The following is a 14,775-nucleotide window of genomic DNA, read 5'->3' on the forward strand; positions in this document are numbered from 1 at the left end:
CTAGCCGAAGCTCATAGAGGGGTTGCAGGAGGATATTATGCAGGAAAAGCAATAGCGCAGAATATTTTATGCACTGCGTTGTGGTGACCGACACTGCATAAGGATTCCAAAGCTTATTGTAGAGCATGCGATGCATGTCAGAGGATGGGCATGCCATCATGGAGGGATGAGTTGCCTCTGAATCCACAAGTGTCGTTGCAGCCATTCGAGAAATGTGCAATTGATTTTGTAGGACCAGTTCAGCCTCCAGGAAAGAAGACGGGAGCATGGTATATCATCACCGCGATTGAGTATTTGACCAGATGGGTGGAGGCGCAACCTATAAAGGATTGTACATGGGCAACAACAATGGAGTTCCTATTTGAATACGTGTTGACTAGGTTTTGATTTCTGAAGATTTTGATGAGCGATCGCGGTACACATTTCCTTAATGAAACAATCAGTGTGGTAATGAAGGAATTCCAAGTTCATCATAAAAAAAGCACGCCGTATCACCCACAAGCTAATGGGATGGTTGAAGCATTTAATAAGATATTGGAGAATGCGCTGACAAAAGTTTGCAATGCACAGAGGAATGATTGGAACATGTGCGTACCCGCGCTACTATGGGATTACAGAACTACTTGTAAGAAGCTGACTGGACAAACACCTTTCAGGCTGGTCTATGGCGTAGAAGTTGTGATGCTGATGGAGTACATTGTGCTTATTCTACACATAGTGGCGTTCATAGGAATGGCAGATCGTGGAGCCCTAGAAAAGAGACCCATGCAACTGACAAAGCTTGAAGAAGACAGAGTTTTGGCTGGATTTCATCAGCAAGTTCAGAAGGAGTGTGAAAATGCATGGCACGATCAACACATCAAACTATTCACCTTCAAGGTAAACGATTTGGTTTTATTATATGAGAGCAAGTTTGATAAATTTCCAGGAAAATTTTAGATGCATTGGCTGGGGCCATATGTCATCAAGGAGATTACCGATGGTGGAGCAGTTCAGCTTGTGAAATTGAATGGAGATTCATTTCCTAGAAAGGTAAATACCAGCTGATTGAATCCATACACTAGGGATTTGGCCAGATGACCATATGACGGTAGCACAGTATTAGCGGTCCAGGCTGCTGAAAGGAGGCGCGGGACTATAAACTACACTTCCTAGGTTGTAGAGCTACGCGACTGGGGGACTGCGTGGGATGGAAGAATGTCATAGTAGCAACAAAAGCAAGCTTTGGTTTCCATACAAACAGGTCTCCGTGAGCTGCAGATCCAAACTACTCGAATGCAAGTTGGTGTAGGGTAGAGCGGCATTGTGTCGATCAGCCTAGCGCCAGGAACAATTGAAGCAGCGAAGTTGGTTCGCTCTTTGGATCCCGGGCTATCACACTGCCGGATGGAGCTATGAGCGCGGAGGTGGAAGCTGAAAAGGCTACTATTAGTGCTCTAAAGAATATTGGATTGGACTTTGCCATGCTCCCAAGTGAAGTACTTCACACACTGCAAGCAGGTGTGATTGCAGAACTTAGGGCCTGAGAGCAATGCGCGTTGAGCGTGATCAATAAATAGAAGGTTAACAACGAACAGATGTTCGTTGAGAAAATTGCAGCGATAGACACTTGGAAGAAGGTCCAGGAGAGGAATGAGTGAACCACAACAGTAGTAGCATAAGCCTGCAGAACGGTTCCGGAATTGCACATCCGAGAAGAGGCGTCGTTGGAGGCCAAGATTTGGAAATTGGCTCTAGGTGTGTGTGATGCTCGAGCCAAGATGGCCAAGGTTCAATTTGAGCTAAACCTAAAGATTAAAAATCTCGATTTGAGGGAACAACCTTCAATTCCACCAAAGGTCAGAGAACAACGCAAGGTAGCTATCAACAATGTAGTCATTGTAGTAAATGTTGTGGTCGCAAAATGCACTCCGCTCTTCGAGCAATCGATGGAGGTCCTCACGAGTCTACGGGAAGATCCCAACCTGTAGAGGTTAAATACTGAGGCAAGGGAATTGTAGTAGTATTACGACGAATTAAAAGTGACAACGCAGACCTTCGCTATCATGTAGATATTGGCAAAGTTGCAGGAGGCAAAGCAACTGAAAGAGCAGGTGGAAGCAACGCAACAAAAAGAGGTAGTCCTCAAGGTCAGATTGGGGGCTTGGCTGGATAAGGACTATGTGCTCGCCGCCACCATTGGGGAGTATTTTGTTAGCCTACAGAATACACAACAGAAGATCTAAGCAGATAGCGCAGGACCAGCAACAGGGCAGCTGGTGGAACAGGCCAAGCAGGCCGCTACGCAGTGTATAGCTGAAGTTGCAGGTGCAAGTGGAGTTGAGAGGTCTTCGTAGTAATATATCTGCACCAACAGAGTGACTCGAGGTGAGTCACCATATTTGTGTTGGGGGCTTGTTGGGACAGAGTCCCATAGGGTCAATTTTGGGGCTAAAAGCCCAAGTTTTGGGGAAAAAAACCCAAGTTTTAGTATATAAAGTGTAAAGTCCCTGCAATTTGTGGTCGTGGAGCGTGTAGATGTAAAGTGTCAAAAAGGGTTTTACCCTTCTGTTTATGTAAGTTGTGTCAGCTTTAGAAGATCTACCCATGGTCTACGAACCATGGGATTGTAAAAAAAGGAAAGTCTTAGAAGAGTCTAAGGTAGTGGTGGAATTGATGATGATGAATGTAATGGGTCATTAGCAGAAAGAGCGAAAGGTCTTAGAGTAGAAGAGAGGTTCTACAACTATGTTCGTAGAGACCTAGGGTAGAAGTTCGTAGCTGAGTGCACAGACCCCTGCAGTTGAGTGCGCAGGGTAGTTTGAGTCTGTAACAAGATCTGAAGCATTAATAAAGAAGATTACTCTAGAAATACCTGCATTTGATCTATTTACTCCTATTTTTAATGAATGTGATAATGTTATGATGAATACTGGTTTTATGATTTAATGTTATATTGATGCGCAAATCTGTATGTTTTACATTGTTATATGAATGCAAGTAATAGTATATGATTACGCGAAGAATATCTTAATGTATGCTAAAAATATTAGGCACTTAAGATGATATGGATAATAACAGACTTAGGAGTGATTACAAAGGCGCGTAAGTGGTTGAGTCACCTATTTAGGGTCTGCGAAAAATAGTTGTGATGCAGGAAAGTGTTCCCTCTGCGGACAAAGGCAACCCCTCTAGCCCTAGAGTGGGTCTAGTCACAGCAAGGACAGATCAACAATAGATTTATTTAAACAGTCATGGTTGGAGGCCTACCTCAACTGGTGGTCGATGGAATTCCATTGCGTTACTCCAGCTTTCGCTTCCTTCTCCTCAATGAGTGATCAACCTGAAACAATGCAAAGGAAATACAACAAAGCACATAACCGGAAAACAACGATGATCTATTTACTCACAAAGTCAAGAAGTCATGAGCTATCAAGTAAATTACATACAAGACATAGGAAAACATCATTGATTGTATTAATAATGAAATGAGAGCAAGCTTACAACCGGGTCTTGACGTCGCAAGCCTTCTCAGAGGGTCCAACCTATGTATTTATCAAGCATTCACTCTTTGAAGATGGATCTCCCAACATACAAAGTTTCTTTCTCACTCATATTTTAGCACAAAGTTAAGGGCACTTCATAACCTTCCACAAGCTATCAAAAATCCCACACTTGTCACACCCACACCAGCTATCTATCAAACTCAAAAGCACTAACAGCACTGCTCAATCCAAGGAATTACCAACTAGTTGATCATAGCAATGGTGAGTGTTTAAATAGGAGAAGGAGTCTCCATGAAAGGTGGAAGAGAGAGCTTATCCCCAAGGAAGGTAGCACAAATGACAGAACTACCATACCAGAGGAGGAAGGGCAACACAAACTATGCCAACAACCAAGTCTGGAGACATCCAGAAGGCCGACTGTTGGAACGAATTTGCCCAATCTGGATCATCGCGAGTTTATAACTAAGCTTTAGCACTGACATCGCTAGTAGGCAATGTAGCTAGTCAGACCATCGCTAAAGATAGCAAGTAGCCTCGCGCCGGAGCATGAAATCGGACCGTCGCGGGAAACAGATGTACTTCCATGCTGGAAGCGCGGCTGGACTATTTACAACCGTTGTTCATCGCGTATATTAAGTCCATTATCGCAATGAGGCAGAAAACTTAGGAAAAGTGGGTCACTTGGAAACATAAGAGAGCATTTGTTCAGTATGAGCATGTTTCGCTGGGACACATGACACAGTAGAAGGACTGGGGTGAAGGCAGTGACAAATTATTGTGTAACAACAGTCGTAGACCTTCACGAAGGTCTATAGGTTGGTAAGAGAAAGTTATATCGATAAGCCTCGACGGCTTATCGATCTGCATGAAGACATATAAAGGGGTACAAAACGATATCATAACCATATTTGGGTGTGGAAACTTAGTTCCAGCATCCCCCCATACTGCTTCAGGTGAGACTTCAGTCCGCGCTCCATGGATTGATGCCGAAAGGGCCAGTAGTGTAGGGATTTTCTTGGCTAATTTAACGTTGAACCTGGGTCAGGGCCCACTAAGCCAACATTTATTTAAACAAGTTTGGGAAGATTTTCCCAAGTTAATATTTTGTAAAGTTTGGTTAGCAAGGAATGAAAGTATTTTTAACAATACTTAAGTGCTTCCCCAATAGATAGCAATGAAATATTTGCATTTGTGCTCAAATTCTGGGCCTAAATCCATTGTAAAGTAACCTCTCCCCAAGTTATCAATGCCTAGGAATTCTACCTAGATTTCAAATATCTCCCTTATAAATTCAATCAATTTGGTTCCAAGGTTGCTACAAAATGTCTCTCAAGAAAAATGGTAACTTTGTCTCTCTTGGGAAGCCTTCAGGGATTGGAAGACACATCTTTTAAGCTTTGTCGTTTGCTTTGACAATGACTTAAAAAGGAATCCAGGGGTGACAAGAGTGGGAGGCATGCTCTATGGACCCGATGGAACTAAAGTATTGAAGTTTCCATCGAGTTTAGGAAAAATGAAAAATAATTAAGAAGAAGCCTATGGTCTTCTATAAGGCCTCCTTATAGCTAAAGAAAATATAGTTCCTTATCTTACTATGTTGGGGGATTACCTTCTAATTATTCAACACATGGTAAAAGGATCCTCTTTGAGGGATAAGATATTGACAAATCTATTAAATCACATTAGAAAGGTTGCAAAATAAATCCCCTTAATTAACTATTTTCATGTCTTACGAGATAAAAATAAAGAAGCAGATGAATGTGCTAATGAAGGTTGCATCCTGAAGTTTGGTGAATTAATATTGGGTGGCCAATAAGGCCATCCTTTGTTCCTTAAGTTTGAACTAGGTTGGATGTTTTACAGATTTTGCTTTATTTTGGGCTCCTTTTGGAAGGTTTTTAGCTCTAAAGACCAATACTTTGTCTATCAATTTAGAATCCCTCAACATAGGATAATTTTGATAGGAGCTATGTTAGATATACCTGAAATATATGAAAAAAAATGAACTGTAACCTTGATGTAAAGTTGTGACCTTGGTACAGATTTTGAAATCAATACAAATATTCTCATTATTTAAAAAAAAATACAACTAAAATTAAATTCCAAATTCTTATACATCTTTTTAATATAATATGATAAATAATTACATTTTAGTTACTATAGACCTCTCTTGTATTAATCATAGTTTATGATTTGTAGTTAGGTTTATTATATCATTCATTTTTTTTCAAGTTTTACTTTTATAATTAAGAGTTGTCACACATCTTAATTTTAATTAAGGTTATATATTTTCAAAGAAAAGGTTATAGTATACTATTTTTATAACATATATTTTTTTCGAATAATAAAAGAGGCATTAAAATAAAGTTATGTTTATCTTAGTTCGCTATTTGGGAATCCAAACTAGAGATAAAATTGAAGTTTTAAAAGCATCCAAAAAAAAGTTTACTTAGATACATCAACATGGAAAAAAACCAAAAATGAATTGTCTTGCCTCTAGGACCATAACCAAAATTAATTAATGGAACCATAGATAGCCATTTTAGAAACATATATGGAATAGAGACTATCATTTAGACTTATCAAAGTTAGAATACTCCATTGGAATAAGCTACCTACTACTGCAATGGGAACAACTAGGGTTTGGGGGAATGCTTAGGTGAGCCTCCACATGGTTGAGCCTACGATTCATATAACTCATGTTGAGCGAAATCTCATCCAACATTAATATGATTTATTCCTTTTCTTCATTATTGTCAAGTAAAAATCATCCCAACAATAGCTTCAAGTGCCCGTAGATTTCCATCATGTACATATATTGGCTATAATGTCTATGGGTTTGGCCCATATTTAACACCTAATCAGAAACTTTAGTTGAAACCTCCATGTCCATTAGACAACACATTTCTTGTAGTATGCCAAGGGGGGATAATATACCTTGGGGATAGTATACCCAAGAAATAGCTTTGATACACTTGTAATGGATATGACCTAAAAATATATAACAATGAAAAATATGCCCAAGAAATATCAAGAGTGATCCAAGAATATAAAATAGAAATGTTTTTTATTAATATCAAAACCCTTGAGGTAGGGTAACACCATACAACTACTCCTTAAGGAAGGAGAACACTCCACAAGGCAACATTTGTCAATATAAAACCAATACTTGGTATCTCTCTGTGGGGATTCTTTAGCCTCTATATAGGCTTCATACATACAATACCATGGGTAATTACCGTGGGTCTCTCAATACCATACATCAAATACAATGGGCTTATCATATTATTTCCTAACTATTTGCGGTCCCTTGCATTATGCAGGTTAACCACTTCATTTATTAATTATGGCCCATTTATTTATTATTCTTACATCACATTATTACCTTGGGTACCTTCCTTTGTACCCCATATTATCTCCCCTAGGTATACTACAATGTCTAGTAAAGGTCATATTTATTTATATGTTGTAGTGGATCGTTTAAGAAAAATATGTGTTTTGATGCCTTGTAAGAAACATGTTATAGCTGAACAAACTACACATATCTTCTTCCAAAATGTCTGGGTTCATTTTGGGTTACCTACTTTGATTATTTCTAATCGATATTATCAATTTATCGAGAAGTTTTGGTCAAGTTTATGGGGACTTATGGGCACAAAGTTGAAGAAGAGCACAACATTCAATCCATAAATAAACGACGAGACAAAAGTAGTAACATAACAATAATGCATCTCCTTCAAGGATATTGTGGTAAAAATCCTAAACTTTGGGATGCGCATTTGCATTACATCCAACATGGCTACAATCGTGCCAAGAATTCCTCTACATAAGTATCTACATTTCAAGCTTGTTTGGTTTATTTTCCAAAGTCTAAAGATATTGCAGTAGATGGACATAGTGATGTGGACAAAGCCAAACATTTCATTGAACAAATCCAATTAGAGCATCAAAGGGTACAAGAAGAGTTGGAGAAAATCTAAGCCAAGTACAAAGCAAGACAGGATAAGCATCTGTTTGATCATGATTTCCAAGCAGGAGATCAAGTTTGGTTGTACATCAGCAAGGAAATACTACAACATGAAGGTAAAAAGATCAAGACAATCAGATATGGTCCTTTCAAAATCTTAGAGAAGATTGGTAACAACACTTTCCAATTAGATTTGCCAAGCCTCCTATGATTGATGATCAAGAGGAGAATGTTTAGATTCCATCTATAGAATATTTTTCTCCTAAATATTTAAATGAGTTGCAGGAAGACTCTATTCTTGATAGGAGGATAAGAACTTCATGTAGAGGCAATGTGGAGTATCTTTGTGTGGGGCTCAAAGGTACCAATCCAAGCAAAGCAAGGTGGATAGAGATCAAGAAAGTGAGGGAGTTGTACCCTCACTTACTTGCTGAGTAAAAACAAACTTTTGGTGGTCCAAAAGCTTCTAGTGGGGAGGAGTGATCTAGGGGATCAAAAATATGCTCAAAAATGAAAGTGATCAAAATCTCCCGAAACTAGTGCTAAATCATAAAGCTTGTCATTCTAATTCCAAGGACGCTTGAATGACCTCAATCTAACACCATATGAGGAAATCATTGTGTTCATAAATTTTTGGTAAATAATAAAATAATCAACTTGTAGGGTACAAATGCTGACGTGGTAGTCTGTACACTGATGTGGTGTTGACATCAACTGGATGATTGGGTTGTACGAATCAACAGGTGGGCCAATCTCATGAGGATACGTGGCATGCTGGTGTTGGTTTGAAGGTTCATGAGATGGGCCAATGACAGGCCACCACATGGGGCAATCATAGGGTGCCACATGGCCCTATGAGAGGCCACGATGTGACCTCAGAATTTACTTATTAACAGATCAATAGGCTTTGTGGGGTTCGACCACATGACCTACACCTAACTAATACTAAGCACCACCAATAGACCACAACCAATTTTGTTGCCAAATTAATAGGGTAGATACTTTTTGCAGAGCATTTTGTAGACCATATTGGAGAAATTGTCATATTTTGCTCATTTTTCAACATTTTTAAGCTCAAGATGAGCCTAGACAGGGCTTTTTGAGCATTCTAGACACGATGGAAGTGGTATTTTTACAGATTGAATCTTTTATGTTTATGTATTGTGTTATGTAACCATATCAAAAAAGAGATAGATCAACGACTTCAAAATTAGCCTCTTCTAGGGGGAAACCTCCTTTACATCACATAAATGAACAATTCTTGAATGATACAAGACCTCCTTTCTATATATAGGAGTCTAAGGGGTCACAATAAAATCAGAGCCTACATAAAAATAATAATATAAGGGAACAACAATAACAATAATGGGTTTCTATGGGGCATAATAATAATGGTATGGGGACTACATGGGAACAACAATAACAATAAGGGGGCTACCCTAACAATAACAATAAGGGGCTACACTAGTATTATAGGGACCTAACATGCCCCTCTCCTTCAAAAAAGTGTTTTCCTCAACGCTTGAGTAGTTCTGGATTCTTCCGTATAAAATGCTCATCCTGCGATGTGGAATCTTCAGTGGGTAAGTTCTTCCACTTGATGAGATACTCTGAAATTGATCGATTTCATCGTTGTTGGGTTCTTATTTCTGTGATTGCTTCAGGTTCCAATATTATTTTTCATTCCTTGTCAAGTTCTGGAAATATTGTTTGAACTGGGACCTTGTCACCTATAACCTTCTTTAAGCCTGAAACATGGAAAACTAGGTGCACTTGGGAAGATGCATGAAGATCCAATTTGTATTCCATAGTACCAATATTTTGTAACACCTTGTAAGGACCATAGTACTTTGGTGATAATTTATTATCCTTCTTACCTTGCTCTGATACCAAATTTTATGTAACCATATAAAAAAAGAGATAGATCAACGAATTCAAAATTAGCCTCTTCGAGGGGGTAACCTCCTTTACATCACATAAATTAACAATTATTGAATGATACAAATGACAAGACCTCATTTCTATATATAGGAGTCGAAGGGGTCACAATATAATCAAAGGCTACATAACAATAATAATGGAAGGGCACAACAATAACAATAGTGGGCGTCTATGGGGCACAACAATAACAATATGGGGACTACATGGGCACAACAATAACAATAAGGAGGCTACATTGACAATAAAAATAAGGGACTACACTAGTACTATAGGGACCTAACATATTGAGAATTTGAGAATATAATAAAAAGGCCACCATTGGAAGCTGGACCCGGAGACGTAGTCCTAGAGGAGTGAACTTCGTTATCAATTTTCTTGTGTTTGATGTTGCATGTTTGTCCATTTTTACCTATTCAAATTATGCAAAATTTACTTAATTTTTTGTACTTTTGCAATCATGATCCATTTCTTAAAAGACATGAACTAGCTTGCAAATTATTTCATGAAACTTTCACTTTTTAATTTTGGATCAGTAACCCATGTTATTTTAAATATATTGAAAGCGCATGACTGTAGGTGAAAGGGCATTGCAAATAATATAAATAGAGACATTCACCATTATAAAATTCACGATGTTTCTCATTAAGTAGTCTTATGACACTTTTTACAATTTACTAGAAATAATTAAAGATATTTTCGTATTATTTGTTTTCCTCTACATTATTTCTTTTATGCGTTTGTGACATTTTCTATTAACAATATTTAGTCTCTTCTTCAAACATCTTGCATTAGTGGTATCAGAGCAATTTTCTTGTTATCATTTCCTAGCGCATGTTCCAGACAAGATCGAGGTATAAAGAGTTGAACCTTAAGCTAGTTTCATTTGAGGACAACCACTCTTATCAGCCCAAGTGACCTCCAATGGTCGAAGAAAAAAGAAATGATGGAGCAAGAGACCCTAGCAAGTTGTTTCTTGAGGAATCACTCACATGACAAAGGAATGAGATGGTGGAAAAAAATTCCCAGATCCTTCAATGACTACTGACAGTGGTTGAGACACCTTCAACAAGCGACAATTTTGGAGGTGAAACACCCTTCAAGGTACAATTTAACTTTGATAGCCATTATTCGAAGGCCAAATAGATGCAAATGCTTTGAATAAATGGTTAAGTCTATTAGAGGGCTATTACTTTGTCCAAAAATATTCCAACAATGAGAAGATCACCTTTGCACTCCTAAAAGCCATTCTCCATGCCAAATATTGGTGGGAAGATTATTGGGAGAGAAACAATGAAGATGAATTTGGGATATTCAATGCAAGCCCCACTTGGGATGCTTTTGTTGAAGTCCTCAAGGAGGAAGTCTACCATGTGTTGATCAAAGAGAAGTTTTAATACTTCTCTCAACCAACCCTTCAGATCTCACAAGGCGGGTGAGATAATGGGACAAGTTTGCATGAATATTAATGCCCTTTTGCTGTAATTGATTTTTTAAGAGAATTTTCAAGTCTTGTATGATAAGAGAGAAGAAAATTATTCACATGGAATTTAAACAAAAAAAGAAAACAAAAATTAGTATTCACAAAAAAATTGTTGAAATTTCACAAAAAATCTGAAATAAAGGGATTACACATTAAAAATTCACCAAACATAAGAAGCAACAAAATAATCAGTGCTTTGAAGCTTTTCAGCCTCAAAAAAAGGTGTAGAACCTTAGTTGCACTAGGTTTGTGAATTAAAGAGAATAAATTGTTAATAAAAACACAAATTTTTGCTAGAAGCATGCATAACTGTTATAGAGGAAAAATAGGTTGATTTATTCATCAAATGTCTATGACTGCAGTTGAATAAGAAGGTGGATTCCTACAAAGAATCTTAACCAAATCATATTATGAACATATGCAATGTAAATAAGTTATATATCAAAGTTCTAGAAAGAAAATAAATGATGAGACGACCTTCAAACACCTTCAAATGATCTACTACAATAATAGACAACCTGTTTCTCTAAGGCATTAATGTTTTTTAGCACTAGTTAAGTAAAAATCGGACTTTAAAACAACAAATAAAATGATAAGAAAATAAATTACTTAAAAAGATATGTCCAAATGTTGAGTGGAGTTGCTCATTTCACTGTATCTTCCCTTTGAAAATGATCTGTTACCACCTTTTGGTTCATCTTCTTGTGACTCACAGAGTATCGAAATCAGAAGAAAGGAATGACAACTTAAAACTTAATGCATACCTCTCATTGTAGTATTCTCTCTCTTCCCTTCATAGGCCCCTTCCTTTTTTATGCTTCCACAAAATGGTTAGACAGTTGAAGCACTTTGGTACTTTGTTATAATAAATTTTATAATCAAGTGGTGATTAGAATTCGTGGGATTTCTAAAGCAAAAGTTAAATTAAATTAACTTTATAATTTATTTATTTTTAATCCCCTATTAGGTGGGACCCTCCTAATCCATAAAATAACTTATTTAATATGATTGTCTCACACAAGATTTTAATCATAAGTAATTAAATAATCATCAACCACATGTTCCATATTCCTCAGAATAAATGCAATCAATTAAATAAAGTTGCCATGAAACATGTAGTATAAGCAAACACATTCCCCATACATTCAATGTGAAAACAAGGCATTATCATCCATACATATGCATGCAAATATATTCATCATCAAACACGAAATGTAAGCACCTTGTATCTCCCAAACATACCCCTTGTCTCTCCATCATTAAGCCTCATGACAATCAGTAAATAAAAACATCTTAAAAAATGTACATGCATCCTCGAAAAAATATAACACATGTATCATAAAATCCCAGAAAAATGCCATCAAAAAATGAGCGTTGTTTAACCATCCACATATGCATACAAAACCATGTCATAATTTTGTAGTCATGTTGTAAATAAGTGTTGAGAAGATAAATTGAACAATAGAAAAAATGAAGCATAACCCATCAATAAATTAAACTTAATGTGAAAAAATCAATAAAGTATTATTCTAGCTTGTGAGGAGTTGCACTTTCAACTGCTACTATTGCTGGCGGGGATGGAATGTGACAGAATGAGAAGATTTATGAGAGGAGTTTGATCTCGTGACCTGAGTTTTTTGGTTTTCATGGATGGAAGTAGGTTAATAAGGGTTAATGGTATGTTTAGAAGGTTGAGTTGGTTTTCATGGATGGAAGTAGGTTAATAAGGGTTAATGGTATGTTTAGAAGGTTGAGAGGTAGACGGACTAGGGGAATAACAAATGGTATCTTTAGAAGGTTATAATATATTTATGAAATAATAAGACATCGAATTTGTTGGATTAAATGACAATGTAAAGAATATATATATATATATATATATATATATATATATATATATATATATATATATATATATATATATATATCCCTTACATTCAATGGAAAAGAGCCATATAAAAATAACCAAGATTTTTGTCTTATAGAGAAAGAAATAGTCTCATAAACAAATGGATGAATATTAGAAGTTGTTTTTCCAAGAATGCGACGAAGTATACTAATTTAATGTCTTGGTAATATTTAATTTTTTTCTTGTGCCCGATATTTGTGTGTCAAGGGATCCCACATATTATGGTAGGGTTAACAACCTACAGTGTAGGGTTTTCCCTGTACCCATGTAACTAGAAAAAGCCATATGTTTAGATTATTATATGAAAGATGCTCCATTATTATGAAATATGAGCAAACAATATACTCGTAAGGAAAAAAATGACAAACCCTTAGAAATTTTAGGTATGATGAAAAGGGTTTGCTCACCGTATCATCCAAGATCTGTAGCTTATATATGAGTCCTGTGGTAAAATACCAATAAAAACAATATATCTAGTCATAGTAACCATGACGACACTTTGGAACTAATAATACTTAATAACATGGTATAGTAAAAAGAAAGAGAAACCCAGTTGTTGGGATTACTGATAACAAAGAAGATCCTTTATAGGTGAGTGTGGCTTAGTAAACCAGGGTTTATTTTGTTACGAGCTCGTAGAGAAGGTGTAATATGATATTATGATCTCTCTTTATATTAGAGAATTGAAAATTAAATTAGTGACAGAGTGTTTTTTTTTCTCGGGAGTAGGGTCTCAAGGTCTCGCACTACATGACACAACAAATATAAATTCAAATGGTTGTGGTGCCAAACAAGATCATACAAATACCTCAATAACAAATGTAAAAACAATTTTTTTACATGGAAGCTCAATTTTTATAGATATTGGTTTCACAAAGATAGATAGTGTAAAAACTTTAAAACATTCAAGAGTGAAATCCCTAAGTTTCATGAGTCAAGAGAGGATTACATATTTGAAAGAAGGATCTCAAAATAATTCTAATATTACATTAAGAAATTAGCAAACAAATTGGAGAAAGAATGAGGAAGAGAAATAAAAAAATCAATGTAAATTAAATTGATTAACCACTGAAATAGATTACTCGTCTTCAAACATATTTGGTAGTTTCATGTGCTAAAGAGTAGTTATCATTTGGTCCAAGAGTCTCCCTTTCTCTCCTTGTCTTCTAACAACATTTTGAGGTAGTTTGAGAGTGAAGATTTGAAAAGAGAGAAGCCAAACATTACCAATACCCCTGAAAGTTTGTGGGAAGAGTAAAAATAATAGGTTATGATCGAAGCTCGAGGCGTAGTGGTGAGTAAATGTCAGAGTAAAAGCGAGTGTAAGGATTTCCAAGATGGATCAAAGCGTGAATGTCATGTCATCAGACCGATGGTCGTTGGTAATTATAAACACACATGCTCCATGTAAGGAATGTTTACAAGGATGAGGAGACACATTGCATTCGTTTCTTATTAAGGGTCGCGATGAATTAGATGAATGTGATACTACGTCATCAATGGAGAAAAAAATAGGATACATCATTAAAACCAATATCTAGTGGGTATTACGAGAAGGACCAACTATTATAAGCATCAAAACAAATAAACAAAATTCCATACCATGTGAGCCAACATACATGAAACAACACGTTGGCTTTATGACTCGCCAACTCACACACAACCATATCCACTTAGGTCTTTGGATTCAACTACCAGGCCATGACACATAGAATCCAATCAAAACATGTTACGAGACCTCGACCTTTTCACTAAATTCATTTTCCACATATTAACTGAAATCAAGAGCTATGTTATTTCACCTATAAACATGCTCACAATATTTCATTGTTTAAACATGTACCCCAACACCACCTTAAATCACATGTCATAATGTGCATCACATGTTGTGTAAACTTCATTGAATAATTTGATAGTATAAATAATATCTCCAACCTTATAATATGAGTACCATATAAAACATTGTCATGGTTTGTTACATATGGGGAATATA

This window comes from Pinus tabuliformis, chromosome 9 (assembly GCF_031772625.1).
Source record: "Pinus tabuliformis cultivar Carrire ecotype Pingquan chromosome 9, CPIR1, whole genome shotgun sequence".
NCBI classification, from domain to species: Eukaryota; Viridiplantae; Streptophyta; class Pinopsida; order Pinales; family Pinaceae; genus Pinus; species Pinus tabuliformis.